The following is a 20,389-nucleotide window of genomic DNA, read 5'->3' as shown; positions in this document are numbered from 1 at the left end:
TAGTCATCATATATCAAATCAACCCACAAATTCAGAATACTTACCAAATGGAAGACTTGCAATGCCTGCAAAATCCCCAACATCAACTTCCTTCTAGCAAGCAACTCCCTCCTTGGAAACTCCATCACATACAAATGGCTAGGACTTTCCTTTCTTAATTCAATGTGCATATCTCACATAGTAAACTTTCCTTGTACAAATGTTTGTCTCCAACAGCAATATACAACTTGTAATATTGTATTTTCCACTTATATAAAAATGATAGAAGACTCTAGGTAGACTCACATTCACTAAGAATTTCTTTCAAAGACCGTGTGTGAATATTTTCTTTAAGGATGATGGGGGAAATCGCCCATAATATTCTAGACTGATTTTCCTTTTACACATGATTACATCTTGCTTCTAGTTCAAGATATAAAACTGCATCATTTTAAAATCTAGATCAAGGACTGGGGCCTACCTATCAAGCCATTCCCATCATATGAGCAGGGAAAATTGTTGCAACTGAATAAAGTTAAAATTCAAAAAAGGAAAACAAAAGAAAAATATTTGCATAGACCTAGTCATCAATTATAAGAATAGACAAAGCAACTAGGATTATTGCATCTTCATCGTTGAATCCTGTTGAAATTGATAATTGCTTCACAGGGAATGAGAAGGTAAAACCCAACTCCCTTTGTCTACCAGGTGCTTTTGTAGCGACAAATTTTGCAAAAGCTATTGCTATAAAATCAAACAATTCCTGGAGTAACATAATCTAGAATAGATTAGAGTTTGAACCATTTAACACAACTTAACCTTTAATAGACTTATTAAAGAAGTACTAACGTCTGAACTCCCTGTAATCAAATTTCGAGGAATTGCAACTTCATCAAATTCTTGATTGATAATGTGTTTTCCTTGCCTTCCTAACTGTACTCGTAGGACATAGAAGTTTGTCCTTCTAGGGTCCAGTGCATAGAAAAGAACTTTCTTTTCTTTTCTTTTTCTTTTTTTTTTTTTGTCTTTTTTTTTTTTTTTTTAAAGGAAGATAGTTCATTGATAACTTTTTCCATACATGATACGCCTTTCATTTCAGAGTTTTTGACCTCATCTGGATCATCTTCTGGCCATACTTTTTCACTAGCTTCCTTTATAGCTATCTTTGCTGCTATATGGGCAACATTGTTTGCAAATCTGTATACAAAAGAAAGTCTCCAGGCAGGATGAACCTCCACCAGCTGCTGCAAGTCCTCTATCTCCTGGCCAAGCCACGAGTTATCTACACTTTTGGAAGTTACTGTATCTATGAAAACTTTGGCATCTCCTTCTAAAATTACTTGATTCAGTCCTAGCTCAATACAAAAATCAATGGCTCTGTGAAGAGCAGAGATTTCTGCTTGGAATGTAGAGAGGACATGCACCTTAGGTGCTATCAAGCTTGCTTGTAAACCCCTTTCAGAGTCCCTCATTATGATCCCCATCCCCATTATGTCCTTATCTTTGTCAAAAGCTGCATCAAAATTCACTTTGCAGAAAGGCCACTCGGGTTGCTGCCAAGACTGATTAGGTCCTCTCCCTTAACTCCTTGTTGCTCTATTACTACTGCTTAGATTGATCTCCTTAAGTAGCAACTATTGTAGCAGGATTCTTGGACTGATTTTGAAAAGTATACGCATTCCTCCTAGCCCATATGTGGTAAAACAAAACTGCAGCCAGCTCAATGCTTTCCTGGTTCAATTTCCCAGTCATCTCTCCCCATAGCTATTGGAAATCAAGATAAAATCTTTTCCATTTCTTGAACAAATTGGTCTCTCCCCCCCAAATGTTTGCTGCTGCAGGACAAAATCATAAAAACATGCACTGTTGTTTCTTTCTCTCTTTCACAAACTGGATAAAGATTACTCTCAATAATGTTCTTCCTGAAGAGACTACCTTTTGTAGGGAGTATGTTGTTTAGGCATTTCCATGCACTGTTGTTTTGACCTTGGCTAGAACTTCTAATTGCCAAAGATCTTTCCACATCGAGTTGTTGCCCCCACCTGTTGAAGGTTCTCCTGAGCTCTTATTTGACAGTTCGGTTTCCATGAAATAAGCACTTTTGACTGAGAAGGTTCCTCTTTCTGAACCAGTCCAAATCCTTCTGTCACTTGCCCCTCTTCTACTGATAGGTATAGAACAAATGAGCTTAAAGATTGATTCCACTAGGTCTATCTTCCAAGAACTACTATCTTCATCAATTAAAGCATCCACTCTGGTCTCAATATACTAATTGTTGACAGGAGTCTAACCTTGGAAGGTCACAGGCCTTGGAAGCCACTTATCCTTCCAAATTCTTATGCCTCTTCCATTACCCACCCTCCAGACTAGCCCCTCCTCTAATAGCCCCAAGCTCGACCAGAGGCTCCTCCATATAAAATATGGTGATCCTTTCAATTTAGCATCCATTACATCATAGTTTGGGAAGTATTTCTGCTTGAAAATTTGAGAGACTAGGGAGTGGGGATTCTGTATCATTCTCCATACTTGTTTTGCTAGAAGAGCTCTATTGAAGCTGCAGAGATCCCTAAAGACCAAACCCCATTGGTTTTTTCCTGAACCCATGTACTTCTAAGTCAAAAAAAGACCTTTCTCATTCCTATTAAAATTAGATTGAAAATTAATGATTATGCTAAGCTGAAATTCAATTCAGTAGTATAAGTACAACTGATATCAATCCACTGGGTTGTGATATCACCCCTGAAGCTCCAAAGAAGTAAGCCAACCTAATGATTGCCCCTAAATTTTGAGGATCTATGACCTCATCCAAACCTAGCCAAATAGAACATTTATCTTCCTCAATAGAAACAGGGTACAATTCCTTTATTTTTACCATCTCCAATGGAGAAGCATCTAGCACGAGACCCTTATAGTGGTGATTATCAGCCACCATATTGAGATTATGCTTTGATGCTTCCTTTATGCTTAGCCCAGTTTTTCAGCCATCCTCAAAACTTTCTCAAACCCCCTTTTGTCCTTCTTCTTCTGATTATTATTACTCAAATAAAACTTTCTTGGAGGTACAACATTGCATAAAAATCTCTTCTTTGAGCTGGTAAAGCAGCCAAAACTAGACCAACCCCATAGATCCCTTCTCCAAACATTTTAGGAACTGTTGATTCAGTACCCTCTTTCCATGTCTTTCCACCCCAACTTTCCTATTTATTCCATCTTTTTACCTCAGGTTTCTCAGGTCCAACATTTACATCAACCATATGCTTGGACCTATGCCTAATCTTATCCCATCTCGGATCATCAATGACCCTTGATTCTTATTCTCCTTCTTATATCTTCCTCAAAATCTCCATCTCTGTGAACAAAATAACTTTGTCGATCCTCTACCTTGTCTATTATATTCCTAGCTTCTTCACTCCCTTGTAAAAAATAGGAAAACTAGATATGGTCATCCTACAACATTCTCATTGGTTTAGCCAAATGTAAATGCAAACTAAAATTTGACTAGCAATCCTTTAAAATAGTCTACATTGGAAGAGGCAAAATCCAAATGAAAAAATCTCTCATTTTACTGCTACATTACAGTTGCACCACTAATTATTATTTACATATATATATATACACAAGTGCTTGGGTTCATATAGTTTTACAATGGATTTGAATAAAAAAATGTGAGAAAAATAAAATAGACAAAAATAATTTAAAAATAATTAATAATATTTTATTATTATTTTAACTAATAGATGGATAATCTAACGTGGGAATCTCTTTTGAAGGGAATAGGGAAAAGACAAAATATATGATTTTAACTTTGCTTTTGTCAATAAGAATGCTATTCTCTGGGGTCTTTACTAATGGGCTCTGCTGAGGACAAATGTCATATTATCATCATGCCATGTTAGCATCAAGAAACAGGCAATTACATTATTGATGTACTTTATCTTTGTGTAATAATCGTATCTTGGTTTTTCTAATAATTCCAACCCATTTCATGGAGGTTGTGGAAAGCATTGGCCATTGACTAAAGAGATCGCATGCAGCTTGACTGCTTGCATGATTGGTTGAGGAAAAAATGAAGCTATCTAGAATCCCAATAGATTGGTTGTGGAAAAAATGAAGCTATCTAGAATCCCAATAGATGAAGGAGTTGCTCCCATTGGATATAACTTTTCCTAACAACAATTCCACTTATCAAAATGAGAATGATACTTGCAGTCATGATGAGTATGTAAACGTCTCGCAATCACTTTAAAAAAAACGAATAAATATGGGATCCACATGAAAAAAAAATTAATTTTTTTATAGTGGACCTCACTCTTTTTCAAAGCGACTATATAGTACTTGCACATTTCACGACTGTATGTAGTATTATTCAATCAAAATAATTAAATAAATAAAATTCTGACAACAATCCCATTCATGAAAAATTATTTGACATCATGATAGACAAGGAAAAAAACAAAGCAATTTTGCCATGCTCCCAAACTACTAAAAATTTCAGTTGATCTCCTTTTCCCCTTAAAAAGATAAAACTACACCTATAAATTCAACAAAACAAAAAATACCAAAAAATCCTATTAAATCAAATTTTTTATTTTTAAAAAATTAAAATGGGAAATCACCACTTATCTAAAAATATAGAGCTAATGGGAATATGCGGATTATATTATTTATTTTATATTTTAACACTCCCGCTCAATGAATGAGTCCAAAATGTAGAATATTTAATTAAATAGGGTAGAGTAAAGAGTTAGGGTTCAAACTTAGTAACTTTAATCTAAAACCATGTGAAATCACTTAAATTTTTTAACTTCTGATTTTATTGTTAAAAAAATATATAATTTTTTGATAATTTGAAGGATAATTTGCCTAAATTGATAGTAAACTTATTCCTCATTCTTCCCTTGTTCACGTTGAGCCAAGCTTCAAACTTTGTTTTTCATCTTAAAGAATCATTAGATAAAGGTGCTTTTGAAAAAGAGAATAACTTATCATTAAAAAAAGGATTTATATTTTAGGTGGATCTAAAGAATTTGTTTGGAACTTTCACCTCCTAAACCTACACAATTCATGATGTTTTATATTTAAATGCTCCATTTGACTTGTCAACACAATTCATGCTTAACAAGATTGATTTGGCTACTATATTTAAAAATCAAGACTTTCTAGTGATTAGAAGAACAAAACAACAAAAACACCACAAAATAGAGTTTTTCGATGAAAACAAGGATTTTAAGCTCGTACCAATCATATTAAACACTCCCTTGTGGTCAAGGTGGTGGTTGGGGGAGATTTTGCTTCTTTTTTGGGAAATTTTGCATAAATACGGTGGTTGGATGCAATGAAGGGGTGAAGGCGTAGCCATTGCTTTGGGTGTTGAGTATTGCCCGTTTTGGAAGTACACATTCCTCGGATTATTTTATCCAAAAATGTATCGAGTTTCATATCTCGTTTAGTTAAATAGATGAAATAAGATAAAATGATAAATCTATTAATATTAGTGAAATGGTTTGAGTTAAAATGTTTTATGGGATTTTGAGAAAGGAAAGAGGAAAATTAAATAAAATTATTATAAAGTTAAAATATAATTATAATATAGTTTTTTAGTATTATTTTTATTTTGAGTTTTAAAAAAATTAAATTTTCTTTTGTGTTTTGTTTGGAAGTTAAGAAAGTTGTAATGATTATATAAAAAAAGTTGAAAATATGAAATTAAAATGCATTTATGTTTAAATAGTATTTGGATATTAAGATGAGATGGATTGAGACCATCTATGAAACCAAATGAAGCCTCGGTCTTTTTAGGTTTGTTATTCAATTTCACTTAAATGAACGCTGACCAGATTGTTTTGTCATATCCTTTAAGAAGTGTTAGGGTTTCTTGCTAGTTCAATATGCCTAAAGGAAATAATATAGAAAAGCAAACTGTTTGCATTCTCTTTAGTGGCTTGAGGGAAAATAAATGAAAGTACAAACACCTTAATCTCAGGAGTGTAACCTAAAATGTGTGTTGAAAGATATAATTCAACCAATCTGGTCATAATAATTATGTTGAAGAAGCCCAATTTATTTAAAAAATTAAGTGCTACAGCAACAAAAAGATGGAAAAGGGAATATAGACACCCTAACCTCCCAAAAGAACATAATTATTATTATTATTTAAATTCAAATAAAATTTGATAAAAAATAATATTGATCCTAAAAATTTTAAAAACTTCTTAAAATCTTTGTAAAATATGAAATTTTTCTTCTAATCCCATATAAAATTCTTGCGTCTTCTTAAAAGTTTGAAAAAATGGTTCTCTATATTTTAAAATTCATAATTTTTGCATCCAAAATATAAAAATGAGTATGCGTACATATAAAAATTTTAAAAAGAAAAGAACAAAAAGACAAAACTATACCACTAAAAATTTAAAAATTTGGAAATATGAATTAAAAAATATACAATCCAAAAAGTATTTCTTATAAATTGTAGGAATATGAAATTAAATTACGTCTATAATGTGTTTTCTTATAATTACAAATAATAAAATGTATAATATATACACAGAGGCATGAATGCAAGCATTATCGTCATTGCATAGGTAGTGACGGAACCAGCAATTTCTTTAAAGAGGGGCCAATTTTTTTTACCATGTGACACATTTATGCAAAATAAACAAAAATTAAAAAATCATAAAAACATTACTACATTTTTTTTTTATAAGAAGATGTACTTTTTATTCATTAAACTCAAATATTACAAATTTGAATAAACCCAAATAGCTTGGGAAATTCAATCTGGAATTGAGTTCCACCAAATACGTACATATATCATCTAAATTCCATGCAAAACGAGCCAAAGCATGAGCAACTCCATTTGCTTCCCTTCCCTTATGATGAAGGGACCAAGTTGGATACCTTTGAAGCATATTTTTAATCTCTTTAATCAATCCACCCCATAATGTAGTGGAATACCCTTCCTTTTCCAACTGTTGAATTGCAAACAAAGAATCAGATTCCACTCTAAGTTCTGTAATTCCAAGGGACACTCACAATTGCAAACCCCTCAAAATTGCAAGGAATTCAATCTCCAAAGAATCAACTATAGCAGGTTCAGATTTACTTGCTGCAAATATCACATTCCCTTCATTGTCACGAAGCACAGTACCAACACCAGCCTTACATTGATCACTGAAAAGAACACCATCGATATTCAGCTTCAAAACACCTTCAGGAGGAGGCTGCCAATGGCACTTATACTTCTGTTTAATCTTCGTGGCCTCTATTGCTGCTTTATGTTCCTGGTATAAGGTAAATGCATGCTCCATAACTTGCTGAGTTGATAGGACGTTTCCCTCATATATTCTTTGGTTTCTTCTATACCAAAGTCCCTATGCAAGAAGGAAAAACTTCTCTAATTCTCCTGTTCTTCTTCTCTTAATTACAGCAGTAGCTAATTGCATAAACTGCATCCTGACTGTTGCTTGTATTATGGAAGGGAAAACCTGCAACCAACAATCAATAACACAAGGGCAATAAACCAGTGCATGAGTTAGATCTTCATCTTCTACTTGGCACCATTGACAGGTAGCTTCTTCCATCACTCTTCTATTCTTCAGATTTTGAAAAGTTGGAAGAACGTTTTTACACACTCTCCATGCAAAAACCTTGACTCTTTGAGGAACATGCATCTTCCATAGGTGCTTCCATAATAATTTTTCATCTTCTGCTCTGGAACTTTCAGCCTCATCTCTATTATGCTCAAGAGACTTGAAAAAATCATAAGCACTTTTTACACTGAAAATCCTACTCTTATCATGCTCCCATATAAGTATGTCAGGTATGTTATCTGTAGGCAAATGTATACTTAATACTTCATTAGCTTCTCTTGCTGGCAAAACACTCCTTACCTTCTCAATATCCCAACTATTCTGTTTTGGCATCATCAGAGAGGACACCATCTGTAATCCTGTTTCAGGAGGAGTATCAACCACAGAAGATAGAAACTTTTGTTTTGGTAGCCAATAATCAATCCAAACTAGATTCACCTGCAACCTTTAAGCAAACTGTTCTTGGTTTCCCATATGCCTCTCCACACATAAGAAGGATTCCCAGTCATTCTAGATTCAATAAAGCTAGTTGTTGGGAAGTATCTAGCTTTAAAAATCTTATGCGGTAGGGAAGATTCTTCATGCATTATCCTCCATCCTTGCTTAGCTAGAAGGGCCTTGTTAAAAATTTGAATACTTTTAAAACCCATACCTCCTTCCATTTTTGACTCACACATCCTCCTCCAACTAATCTAGCTTAATTTTCTCTCTTCTTGTTTCTAACCCCACCAGAAACTAGCCATTAAGCTTTCAAGTTCAGAACATAGGGACTTAGGCAATTTAAAACAGCTCATAGTGTAAGTAGATATGGATAGAGTAACAGCTTTCAACAAAACTTCTTTCCCTCCTTGTGATAAAAGTTTTTCCTTCTGACCTTGTAATTTAGATCATACTCTATGCTTCAAAACAGAAAAAGCTTGGTACTTACCTCTTCCAACCATAGGTGGCAATCCTAGATATTTCTCATATTGCTGAAAATGAGTGACACTCCAAAACTGCATGATCTCCATTCTTTGGGCTGAAGGCACATTGTGACTAAAAACCGTATATAGAAGTCTTTGATCTATTAATCTTCTGTCCAGAGGCTTTTTCATAAATATCAAGTCTATGTTGCAAAACTAAGCAAGATTGCATGTTAGCTTTGCAGAACAAAACACTATCACCTGCAAACAGTAGGTGATTCAGCTTAGGAGCCCCTCTACATACTTGAATTCCTTCAATCTGTTGATGCACATTTGCCTTGTTCAGCAATGTTATGAGACCCTTAGTACACAGTAGGAATAGATATGGAGAAATGGGATCACCTTGTCTTAGTCCACGAGTTGGCTGAATTGGCTCTTTGGGTTCTCCATTCACAAGAATTGAAAAAGAAAATGTTGTGACACAAAACATCACCAATTGAATCCATCTTGAACTGAACCCCATCTGTCTCATCACCTCTTCAAGAAACTTCCATTCAATTCGATCGTAAGCCTTGCTCACATCCAGCTTCAGAGACATGAAACCATCTTTTCCACTTCTCTTCCTTCTTAAAAAGTGCACCATTTCATAGGCCACAAGAACATTATCCGTGATTAATCTACTTGGTACAAAAGCTGTTTGTGATGGTGAAATAATAGTAGGCAAAACTAACTTGAGTCTGTTAGCTAAAACCTTTGAGATTAACTTATAAATAACATTACACAAACTAATAGGCCTATAGTCAGAAACAAGCTCAGGTAGTTTCTTTTTAGGGATCAATGTGATAAAAGTATGATTAATCTCCAAAGGAAATGAGCCACTGTTAAGAGCTTTAAGCATTGCATCGGTACCAACAATAAACCAGAATTTCTGATAAAAAATAGAGGCCATTCCATCTGGTCTAGGTGCTTTTGTAGGATGCATTTCATCTAATTGCTCTCTTTACTTCCTCAGCTGTGAAAGTTGCATCAAGCTGTTCTACCATCTGAGCATCAACTCTACCATTAAGATCTTGCAAGAAATCCATATTACCCAATTCCTCAGCAGTTGCAAAAAGGGTCTGAAAATACTTAGTAATAACTCTATCTCTTGCCTCATTGACTTGCCACCTTCGAGTTGAGTCTTTGATCCCTTTGATGCAATTCTTCTTCTTCCTTTGAGATGCTTTATGGTGGAAAAATTTAGAATTCCTATCTCCCTTAGCCAACCACAGCACCTTAAATCTTTGTTTCCACATAATCTCACTTCTTTGCAGCCATTGTTGGACATCCTTTCTTACCTGTTGAATTTGCTGCCTATTAAGTGATAAAGGATCATTCTGATGAGCCATTCTGAGCTTTTCTTGAGCCAAACTTAAACACCTTTGCACATTGCCAAAGCTTGCTCTATTCCAAAGTGACAATTTTTCACTACAGTACTCAATTTTCTTCATGACTATACTATGTTCCCTTTTTCATTCAACAGCCTTCCAAGCTCCATCTACCACTTGCTTACATCCAGAATCTTCAATCCACATTGCCTTAAAATGAAACAATTTCCTTCCAGGTCCCTTTTGCACCTCATTTGACAGTTTTAGAATGATAGGCTTATGATCTGAATAAGCAACTACCCCATGAGTAACCACAGCCATTGGATAACAAGAGTGCCACTTCAAATTTGAAAAACACCAACCAAGCCTCTCACTAATTGTATGGCCCTCTTCCCTCCCATTACACCAAGTAAAAGGACTGCCTTTAAACCCCAGGTCATGCACTTGACATTCCTCAACAACATCTCTAAAGGCCTTCAATTGTCTTTCTGGTTTGGCTCTACCACCACTTTTCTCATCATTACTCATAATCTCATTGAAATCTCCCAATTTAATCTAACCTATATCAGGATGAACATTTAGAGACCTCAACAAAGACCATGATTCATTCCTTTTACTGACTTCTGGTTGACCATAAAACCCAGTTAGCCACCAAGAATGTCCATTTGCTCCTTCCTCAGTTACTTCAGCATGAATATGAAACTTAGAAAAACTTTGAACTTTAACGATGTATTTCTTCTTCCAATACAGAGCTATTCCTCCACTTCTCTCTTCACTACTAACAGCTAAATAGCCAAAAAAACCCAATTTAAACTTCAACCTTTCCATAGCTCGAGAATGCAATCTAGTTTCTTGTAAAAATAAAATCTCAGGGGCTTCTTTTCTGACCAAGTCAGATAGAATTTGAATTCCCAATGGGTTCCCAAGCCCACGGGAATTCCACCTTATAAAACTCATTGATCTCGGCAGGGCTGTTGTACAGCCTCTGCCGATCCCAATTGGTTATTTCCTCTTCTAGAGTGAATTCCTTTCTCAACATACACACCATCATCATTGGATAAAACTGTATACTTACCTCTTTTATGCTCACTAACAAGTACTTCATCACCAGCATTCCCCTCCAATGATCTCTTCCTTTTGGCTTCCTCCTCAACTTGGCTTGAAAGCTCCTCAGATGAAACATGAGAAAATGCTCTAGCTCTTTTCTTCCAAATACTTCTGGTGCACCTTCTCTGCAATGGCATAGCTTGGTCACTTTGAGCATCATTTAGATGATCTTCATTTACTTGGACAGGCTTAGCAACATCCCCTCCATTTGCCTCAGACAGCCCAACTTCAGCCCCAATAATAGGCCCATTGATAGGCCCAATATGAAAAGGACTCATAGACTTAGTATTGATAGGCCCAAGATTACCTACTTTGTGCACATGAACTTCAGTAACTACTTCAGCTTCAATATTCTCATCAGTCATTACAACATCAGAAACTTCTTGCTGACTATAACAGTCAGTAACTGATGTCTTTTGGAAACTGTCGTGAGTTATTCCTACCTTTATACCTGAATGAATGCTCCCCTCATAATGGTGCAATGAAGTAGAACATCCGTTACCTTTTGTGGCCTCAGCCACCGCAGCAACACCAGCCACCACCTTGTTCTGCTCCTGCATCACCCCATTGTTCATGGCACCACCTTTAGCATTATGATCCTGCAATGATTCCCATCTTCTCTTGAAATTTGACTCTGCCAGTAACAAAGCACCAAATTAAGGAGATGATTGAGGTTCCAGTTGACAAGTAGAACTTTCATGTATAATTCTACCACATGTAAAACAGAATCTAGGGAGCTTCTCATACTATATAGGACACCATACTTTAGTTCCTTGCACCGTGCATGTCCTTCCTCGAGCAAGTGGTTTCTTCAGATCAATCATAATCTTTACTCTGAGACAGCTACCCCATCCAACCTCATCATTATCAACATCCACATCCAAAACATTGCCGATAGATCCACCCAACTTGACACCATAATCCTTATTCATACCAAACAAATGAAGGTTATGGAATTGCACCCAGAAAGGTGCAACATCAAACTTCAATGCCTGTACTAGAGTAATGGCATCGAATGGGATAATCACAAATAATTGGCCATCAAAAAACCATGGCCTTCCCGCTCTATTCTTTCCTTATCAACGTGAGTTGCAAAACTCATCACAAACACATTCCTGCCAACCTCCTTCAACATAGTAGGTTTGCTAAGTCGCCATATTCTTGCCATTGTCGACTCCACCACCTGCTTTCCCAGTTGTCGATCACACCACATTTTTCCTATCAAACTCAAATCACCCTTAATCTTCACCACTGAAACATCCACCTCCTCCAACACAATTGATGCATCTTCCTCTTCACTTAGCCGCAGACTACTCCACATATTTTGCAACCCTTTCATTCTAAAATAAAACCACCGAGACTGGAAAAGAAACCACCCCTCAGGGACAACACACCACCTCTAAAATTCTCCCAGGAAAGAACCTTGAGAGAAAACTAGAGAGGAGACTCCATGGGTGTTCTCAAATTTGGATTAAGATTTTTCTAATTACATAACATTACTACATATAAAAATATAGGATCTTGATAGTTTGCTACATACCGTAGAAATAAGATTCTATAAGTACAACTTAATATATGTTTCAGATTTTTTACAATAATGTTTTATAAAATAATATCCATCCGTTATTATTTGCGTAATGAAATATTTAGAATTTAATTTTTTTGATAAAAACTATCAAGTGATAGTTTTGAAGGTCATATTTTATTATAGTATGTAAGCTAATTATGTTTTATGTAAAATTTAGATATTTTTGTGTTACATTAAACATAATGTTATTTTTTCATAAAAACTATCAAGTGAAATTTTTTAAGGTCATCTTTTATTATAGTATGTAAGCTAATTATATTTTATGTAAAATCTAGATATTTTTGTGTTACATTAAACATAATGTTATAATTGAGACCTTAAATATATATAAATATATATATATATATATATATTTTGCTTAATGAAGTCTAGAAAATAAAACCTCTCAACTATTTTTTTTATATAGATTATCAAGCTTAAATGATTTTTCTTGTATTAATTTCAATTTGGACTCCATACATTTAATAAGCCTATTATTATATAACAAAAACTTTGAAATCAATATTAATAAGTTTATTATTTCTCTGATTAATTTTAATTTAATTTTGGTGAGACCAAATCCTTGAAAATATATATTATATAGAAATTATACAAATTTTAAGAACTATAAGAGAAAAATTAGAGAGACATTTTTAAGTATATTAAAATTCTATAAAATTTTAAAAAGTATATGGTGTTATAAACTTACTTGTATGACCATCTTTAGCCACCATCTTTAGCCATCAATTAAGACCATTGAGCCATCGATTAAGACCTATCTTTAGCCATCCATTAAGACTTAAGCTATACCTAAACTCTTTTGTACTCCTATATATATGAGTATCATTCACTTGTATAAGATCAAATTTTGCATTGAATAACAACTCTTTCTCTTACAATATCCTCTTTCTCTTGCAATATCATTTCTCTTTTAGTTTCATAATACGTTATCAACATGAAGGTTCTGACGATTTTGAAGCTAGTAGTCTTCTACTTCAAGTAAGTTTTTCAATATATTATTTGTAGTTCCCAAAATGAATATGAAATGTTACATTACTTATTATTACTTGATGAAACTCTATGTTTATTCTCATGATTTTGTGAATGTATTTCTTTTTCTTTTTTTTATAAGAAAAACGACTTCATTCAATGAGCAAAAGATTATAGATGAGAGAGATCAAGCCAACAGACTTGAGAAAGAAAAGGAGGGACAGACCCCATTCACATCTCCAACTCATCTACGGATGATGAAGCGCTAAAACTGCATGATTAAGTTACTTAAGTGAATAAATTGTTTAATAAAAAAATAATTTAAGTACTTAATTATGCAATAGATCACAATACTTGAGTCAATTGATAATTCTGATATTCTTAGTGCTTTTGAAGATTTATAATACAATTATTTCACATAAAAATAAATATTTCATTTTTATTCCTCTCATATCAGGGGTAGTTTGGGCAATACACAGCAAAGACATCATTCAAAAAAATGAAGTGTAAATGCACACATGCAGACCAGCAGAACACTCACACATGCAGACCAGCAAAACACTCACTCGGACAGCACTCACTCGGACAACACTCATTCGGATAGCACACAGCCGGACAGCAGCCACTCACACATGCAATACACATGCAGCAAGGAAACTCACACATGCAGACCAGGCCTAAAAGCAGCAGATTTATTCTTTCTTTTTCGAGTAGCTGGACGTGCAGCAGGAGATCAATAGCATCACATGGACAACAGCTCACACATGCAATACACATGCAGCAAGAAACTCACACGGACGGACAACACACACTCGGAAAGCAGGAGCAATGCAGCTCATGCATCATTTCGTTGGAAAGCAGCTTTTGGCATGTGAAGCTGAGAGATGGAAGCACGTTGAAGACAGCAGGATGCTGGAACTCACAGATGGAAGGGAAACAAATCAACAAACATAGCAGACAGCACGCAAGAAAGCAACAGAATCATGTGCTGGACCAAAAACAGAACCATGCACATGCATGTTGCAGGAGAAGAATGGGAGGTAGCACGTTGCAGACACTCGGACAGCAGCAGAATTATTCTTCTTTCCGGATGCTTGAACGTGCAGCAGCAGGAGATCACATGGGATCATGGAAGACAATTGAACGTGCAGCAGCGGAGATTTTATTCTTCTTCTTTCTTTCGTTTAAGCGGGAGCAGCAGGAGATCAGCTATTTATTTAGCTGGAAGCAGCAACACCAGAAGGAGTTCTTAGCTTTTTCTTTCTTTCTTTTCGTAGAGTAGCTTAGCTTAGATTTTTATTTTCTTTCATTTGCTTTCTTTTTCGTTTAAGCTAGGAGTTGAGTAGCTTAGCTTGTATTTTTATTTTCTTTCTTTTGTTTTAGACGCTGGGCAGCCAGTTTATCTTTCTTGCTGTTTCTTTCATTTTCATTCGGCTACAGCAGTAGCTTAGCTTGGATTTTTTTCTTCCTTTCATTTTCAAAAGTGCAGTAGCTTAGCGTGGAGTTTATTTCTTCCTTTCATTTTCAAAAGTTTAGTAGCTTAGCTTGGAGTTTATTTCTTCCTTTCATTTTCATTCGATGCAGTAGCTTAGCTTGGAGTTTATTACTTTCTTTCATTTTCATTCGGTGTTGCAGCAGTTTTATTTTTATTTCATTTTCGTTTCAGACGGTATCTTTATTTTTATTCGGCTGCTTCTTCGTTTTATTTTTCTGGGTTGCTCTTCATTCTATTTTCTGCAATTTACATTTCAGTGTTTATTTTGGTGTTTGTTCTCCTGCGGGCAGTGGCAACATCTTTAGGATTTATCTCATTCGGATATTTTCTCAGATTTTGTCATGACTCAACTTAGATTTATTTTTATCACTAGAAACATCATGTGTAGCTAATTTAGAAACTTGGGTTGTGGAATGAGATTTAATTTATTTTAAGTTCTAGTTTAATGCAATATTTTGTGATTGATTGTTGATTTCACTATATTACTAGTCAGATTTAAATTGAAAATAGATTGCGGCTCTTGCTCTTGTTTTGTTGTTGACGTAAGGCACAACAAAAGCTTGAAAATTATCAAGGCTTCTCTCGATTGTTTGTTAATGTGTTTGGCTAGTAAAGTAGAGAATCCCTTAGAAAAAAATATTGCAAAACTTGAGCATAACTTTTTATCTTCCGTTTATCAATGCCTTGACTGGATTGTTAATCGAGAAAATTATTTAGAATCTGAAATAAAGAGAGTCTCATACCCAACCCAAGTGTTCGTTAATTTGTTTTTTTTTAGAAACTCTAATTTCAACTTCGATTATCTTTTTGCATTGCATTTGAATTTTATATTCATCTCTCATACTTGATTCATTTGTTACTCACAAATCTCTTATACGCTTTGATAACCCATTATCCCTGTGGAATACGATCATGGACTTATCCTTGATACAACTTGACACTTCTACACTTGGAAGCACATTCGAAAACAGAGTCAACGGACTAGGCATGTCTTGCCAAGGTGTGAGCTACTTGATTTCCACTTCGGACCACATGTTGAACTTTAAAATCATCAAACATTTTGAGTAGATCCCGGATCTCCTGTATAATGTTGCCTTGAGTTGATAACAGTCCTGTGTTTGCAGAAAAGGCTTCAACCATGATTAAACAATCACTTTCAAGCACCACTTTTGAGATCCCCAAATGCAAGGTAAATTGAAGGCCTCGTAACATTGCTAAAGCCTCAACGGATTCTGGTTCATGGAGCTCGTGTTTGACTTTGCTGACAGCCATAAGCATAATACCCCTATCATCTCTAACCATAGCCCCTAGTCTGGCCTTCCTGAGATCAAAAAATAAAGCAGCATCCACATTTATCTTGCAGAAACCAGTTGGAGGGGCACACCAGCAGCCTATTTTCTGCATTAAGTAGCTTGGTTCAGAGGTTGGTGGGATTTGAGACTTTCGTAATCCGATAGCATGGTGGGCAGTCTGCATAGGACTCAGAAGTGAGTGTTCAATATTCCACTTATTTCTCCTATACCAAAAAGACCAAGCAATTAAGAAAAATCTTCAAAGTAAGTTTTGGTCCCCCCTATGTACGAAAACCAGAGCTGCTTGAACAATTGTACACAACTCAGGCAAATCAGATACCTCGGGTAATAATTGCTTCCATGCATCTTTGATGTCCTGGCAATTTAGCACTACATGGGCTATATCTTCAATGGGGTAATTGCAAAACTCACATGTAGTATTCTCTACTATCTTCCTCTTACACAGGTGTAGCTTGGAGGGTAGACTATCCTTGCAAAGTCTCCATGCAAACACTCTAACTTTATTGGGTACCTGAATTTTCCATATGGCTTTCCATAGTTTTTGGTTTTGACTAGCAGCAGAACTCTCAGCAGCTTCCTGTGTTGAAAGATATTTGAAGAACCTATAGCCACTTCGAACACTAAATACCCCATTTTTCTCATGCCCCCACATTCATACATCTTCATGTTGGCCAGGACTGAGGAGGATTTTTAGGATGTCTGAAGATACTTTTGGATTGAAGAGAGCTCTAACCTTTGGAACATCCAACCAATGTGTCTCTTCGTTTATCAAAGAATCAACTCTTGCTAAGAGATCCCTCTCCTCATTTCTAGATACCTCACTCAACAAAGAATAGTGGCCTAGAACCCAAATGCCTTGCCATATCCGTGCCTTAGCTCCATTCCCAATTCTCCATTGGCATCCCTTTCTCAGTATATTACTAACTTCCCAGATTCCTCTCCAGGTGTATGAAGCATTGTGGCCCAACTGAGACTCGAAGAAAGAAGAGTTAGGGAAATATTTTGCCTTGTACAGCTTATGGACTAAAGAGTCTTTTGACTTGAGCACCCTCCAAGCCTATTTAGCTAACAGAGCCAAATTGAATAACTTGAGATCTCGGAAGCCCATCCCACTAAATGTATTTCTTATTTACAATATAAACATACTTGTGTTCCTAATTTATATATGTAGAAAATGTCAAATTTTACAAAATTGGAATTCGTTGCTCTTGACATTTCTAGAAAAAATTATTTATCTTGGATCCTTGATGCTGAGATCCATCAGGATGTGATGAACCTAAGAGATACAATTAAAAAAGGAAATCAAGGCTCCCGGCAGGACCGCGCCAAGGTAATGATTTTCCTTCGGCACCATCTTCATGAAGAATTAAAAACTGAGTATCTCACGGTGAAAGATCCCCTTATTTTGTGGAATGAGTTAAGGGAGAGATATGAGCACCAGAAAACTGTAATCCTCCCAAAAGCTCGTTATGATTAGATGCACCTGAAGTTGCAAAACTTTGAGAGTGTTAGTGAGTATAAATTTGCACTCTTTAAAATTAGCTCATTATTGAAATTAAGTGGTGAAAATGTCACTAATGATGACTTGTTAGAGACGACATACAGTAACTTCATGCATCGAATGTGCTCCTGCAACAGCAGTATCAAGAGCGAAAGGTCAAAAGATATTCTGAACTTATATCTTATCTTCTAGTGGCTGAGCAAAATAATGAGATTTTGTTAAGAAATCATCAATCACGTCCTACTGGTTCTATATCATTCCCTGAAGTGAATGGTACTAGATTTACACCATTCCCAGAAGCGAATGGTGCATCTTTTCAAAGAAACCGAGGGCATGGACAAGGTAAAAAAAACTATAGAAGTGGAGGTTCTAGAAGCGACCACACTAAAAGGGATAATAATCAATATACACCGTACCATCAGAAGTGGTTCAACTCAGAGAAAGGTAAAGGTCCTCAAAACAAATTTTTAAAGAAATATGAAGATGGATGCCATAGATGTGGTATGCTGGACATTGGTCTCGTACTTGTCGTATAGCTAAGCACTTGGTTGACTTATACCAAGCTTCTATAAAAAAAAAATGAAAAAGTTTGAAACAAATTTTGCTGAATCATCAGATGCTTTAGTTTCTATAGATAGAGAAGATATTACAAACCTTGATGTTTCTGATTTCTTTGAGGATTCTAGTGGTAGAGTTGATCATTTGATTAGTGATGGAAGTGTTCCTTTTAATTAATGTATTTTTTTTTTATCTTATTGTAAAACTTTTTTTATATTTTGCAATGTATTGTAGTAATGAAAGTTTTATATATTTTGTAGAATCATGAGTCTTACTAATAAACTTTTTATCTCTGAGATGAATAATAGAGATGTATGTCTGGCTGACAGTGCTACAACTCACACAATTCTTAAGGATAAAAAATATTTTCAAAATCTAACATTGAGTAAATCCTACGTTCATACCATATCTGGCTTATATTGTTTTGTCTAATGGTACCAAATTTTGTATTGATGATGCTCTATTTTCTTCACGATCCAGAAGAAATACATTGAGTTTTAAGGATGTACGTTGTAATGGTTGTCATATTGAAACCACCAACGAAGACAATAAAGAGTATCTTCTCATTACTAAAATAATTTCGAGCCAGAAGCTCGTATTAGAAAAACTATCTGCTCTCTCATCTGGATTGTATTATACATAAATGAGAATAATCGAATCACATGTGGTAATGCACCAGAAGTGCATTGACCCCAAAGTATTTATGACTTGGCATGATCGCCTTGGACATCCGGGATCAATAATGATGAGACGAATAATTGATAATTCGAATGGGCATCCCTTAAAGAATTAGAACATTATCTTACCTAATGAATATCCATGCTCTGCATGTTCTTAGGGTAAATTGATTATCAAACCATCTCTCTCAAAGGTTGTTTTTGAATCTTCTTCATTTTTACAAATGATTCATGGGGATATATGTGGGCCTATTCAACTATCAAGTCGACTGTTCAGATACTTTATGGTTTTAATTGATGCATCAAGTCGATGGTCACATGTTTGTCTATTTTCCACTAGAAATATTGCATTTGCTTAATTTCTTACCCAAATAATTAAACTATGAGTATAATTCCATAACTATCCAATTAAAACTATTCGATTGGATAATACATGTGAATTTACATCTCAAGTTTTTGATAATTATTGGATGTCAATAGGAATAAATGTTGAACATCCAGTTGCCCACACACACACTCAAAATGGTTTAACTGAATCATTAATTAAAAGGTTTCAGCTAATCGCTAGATCTTTACTTATGAAATCAAAACTTCCTATTTCTGCTTGGGGACATCCTATACTTCATGCAGCATCGTTGATTCGAGTTAGCCCATCAACATATCACAAATATTCTCCATTACAGTTTGAATTTGGTCAACAACCAAATATTTCTCATCTTCTTATTTTTGGATGTACAGTATATGTTCCAATTGCACCTCCACAACGTACAAAAATGGGTCCTCAAGGTAGACTTGGGATATATGTTGGGTTTGAATCTCCATTTATTATTAGATACCTTGAACCTCTTACAGGGGATATGTTTAAGGCACGTTTTGAGGATTGTCATTTTGACAAATCCATTTTTCCAATATTGGGTAATGAGAAGTCGGTGCCTGAAACACGACAGGAAATTACTTGAAAAAATAAAGCCCTTTCCCAATTTGATCCTTATACAAATGAATGTAAACTAGAGGTTAAAAAGATTATTCATTTGCAAAGTATTGCAAATCAATTACCGAATGTATTTATTGACACTAAAGGTGTGGTAAAATCATATATTCCTGCTATTAATGTTCCAGCAAGGATTGTAGTCCCTGAAGGACAAGTTGTCAAAACAACAATAGGTGACTCTAAGATATGCCTGAAGCATGGACAGCCTATTAGTGCAAAGGATAAAATTCCTTGGAAGAGAAAAATACAAAATGAATTTGGTACTCCTGAAGAGTTCATACCCACAACACAGGCCATAAGAGTAATTGATGCTTCTGAAGAGACTAAATCTCCTGAAAAAGAACCTCCTAAAG

At 35.2% G+C, this 20,389-nt stretch overlaps 1 pseudogene; it reads right to left on the bottom strand.

Moving 5' to 3' along the window:
• Positions 1-1,469, bottom strand: part of LOC122306458 — a 46,955-nt pseudogene extending 45,486 nt beyond the window's left edge.
• Between the last annotated feature and the right edge of the window lie 18,920 nt (positions 1,470-20,389).

The sequence above is a fragment of the Carya illinoinensis genome, chromosome 4, assembly GCF_018687715.1.
Source record: "Carya illinoinensis cultivar Pawnee chromosome 4, C.illinoinensisPawnee_v1, whole genome shotgun sequence".
Classification (NCBI taxonomy): Eukaryota; Viridiplantae; Streptophyta; class Magnoliopsida; order Fagales; family Juglandaceae; genus Carya; species Carya illinoinensis.
The sequence above is the reverse complement of the archived record's forward strand: the minus strand, read 5'-3'. Positions and strand labels throughout refer to the sequence as shown.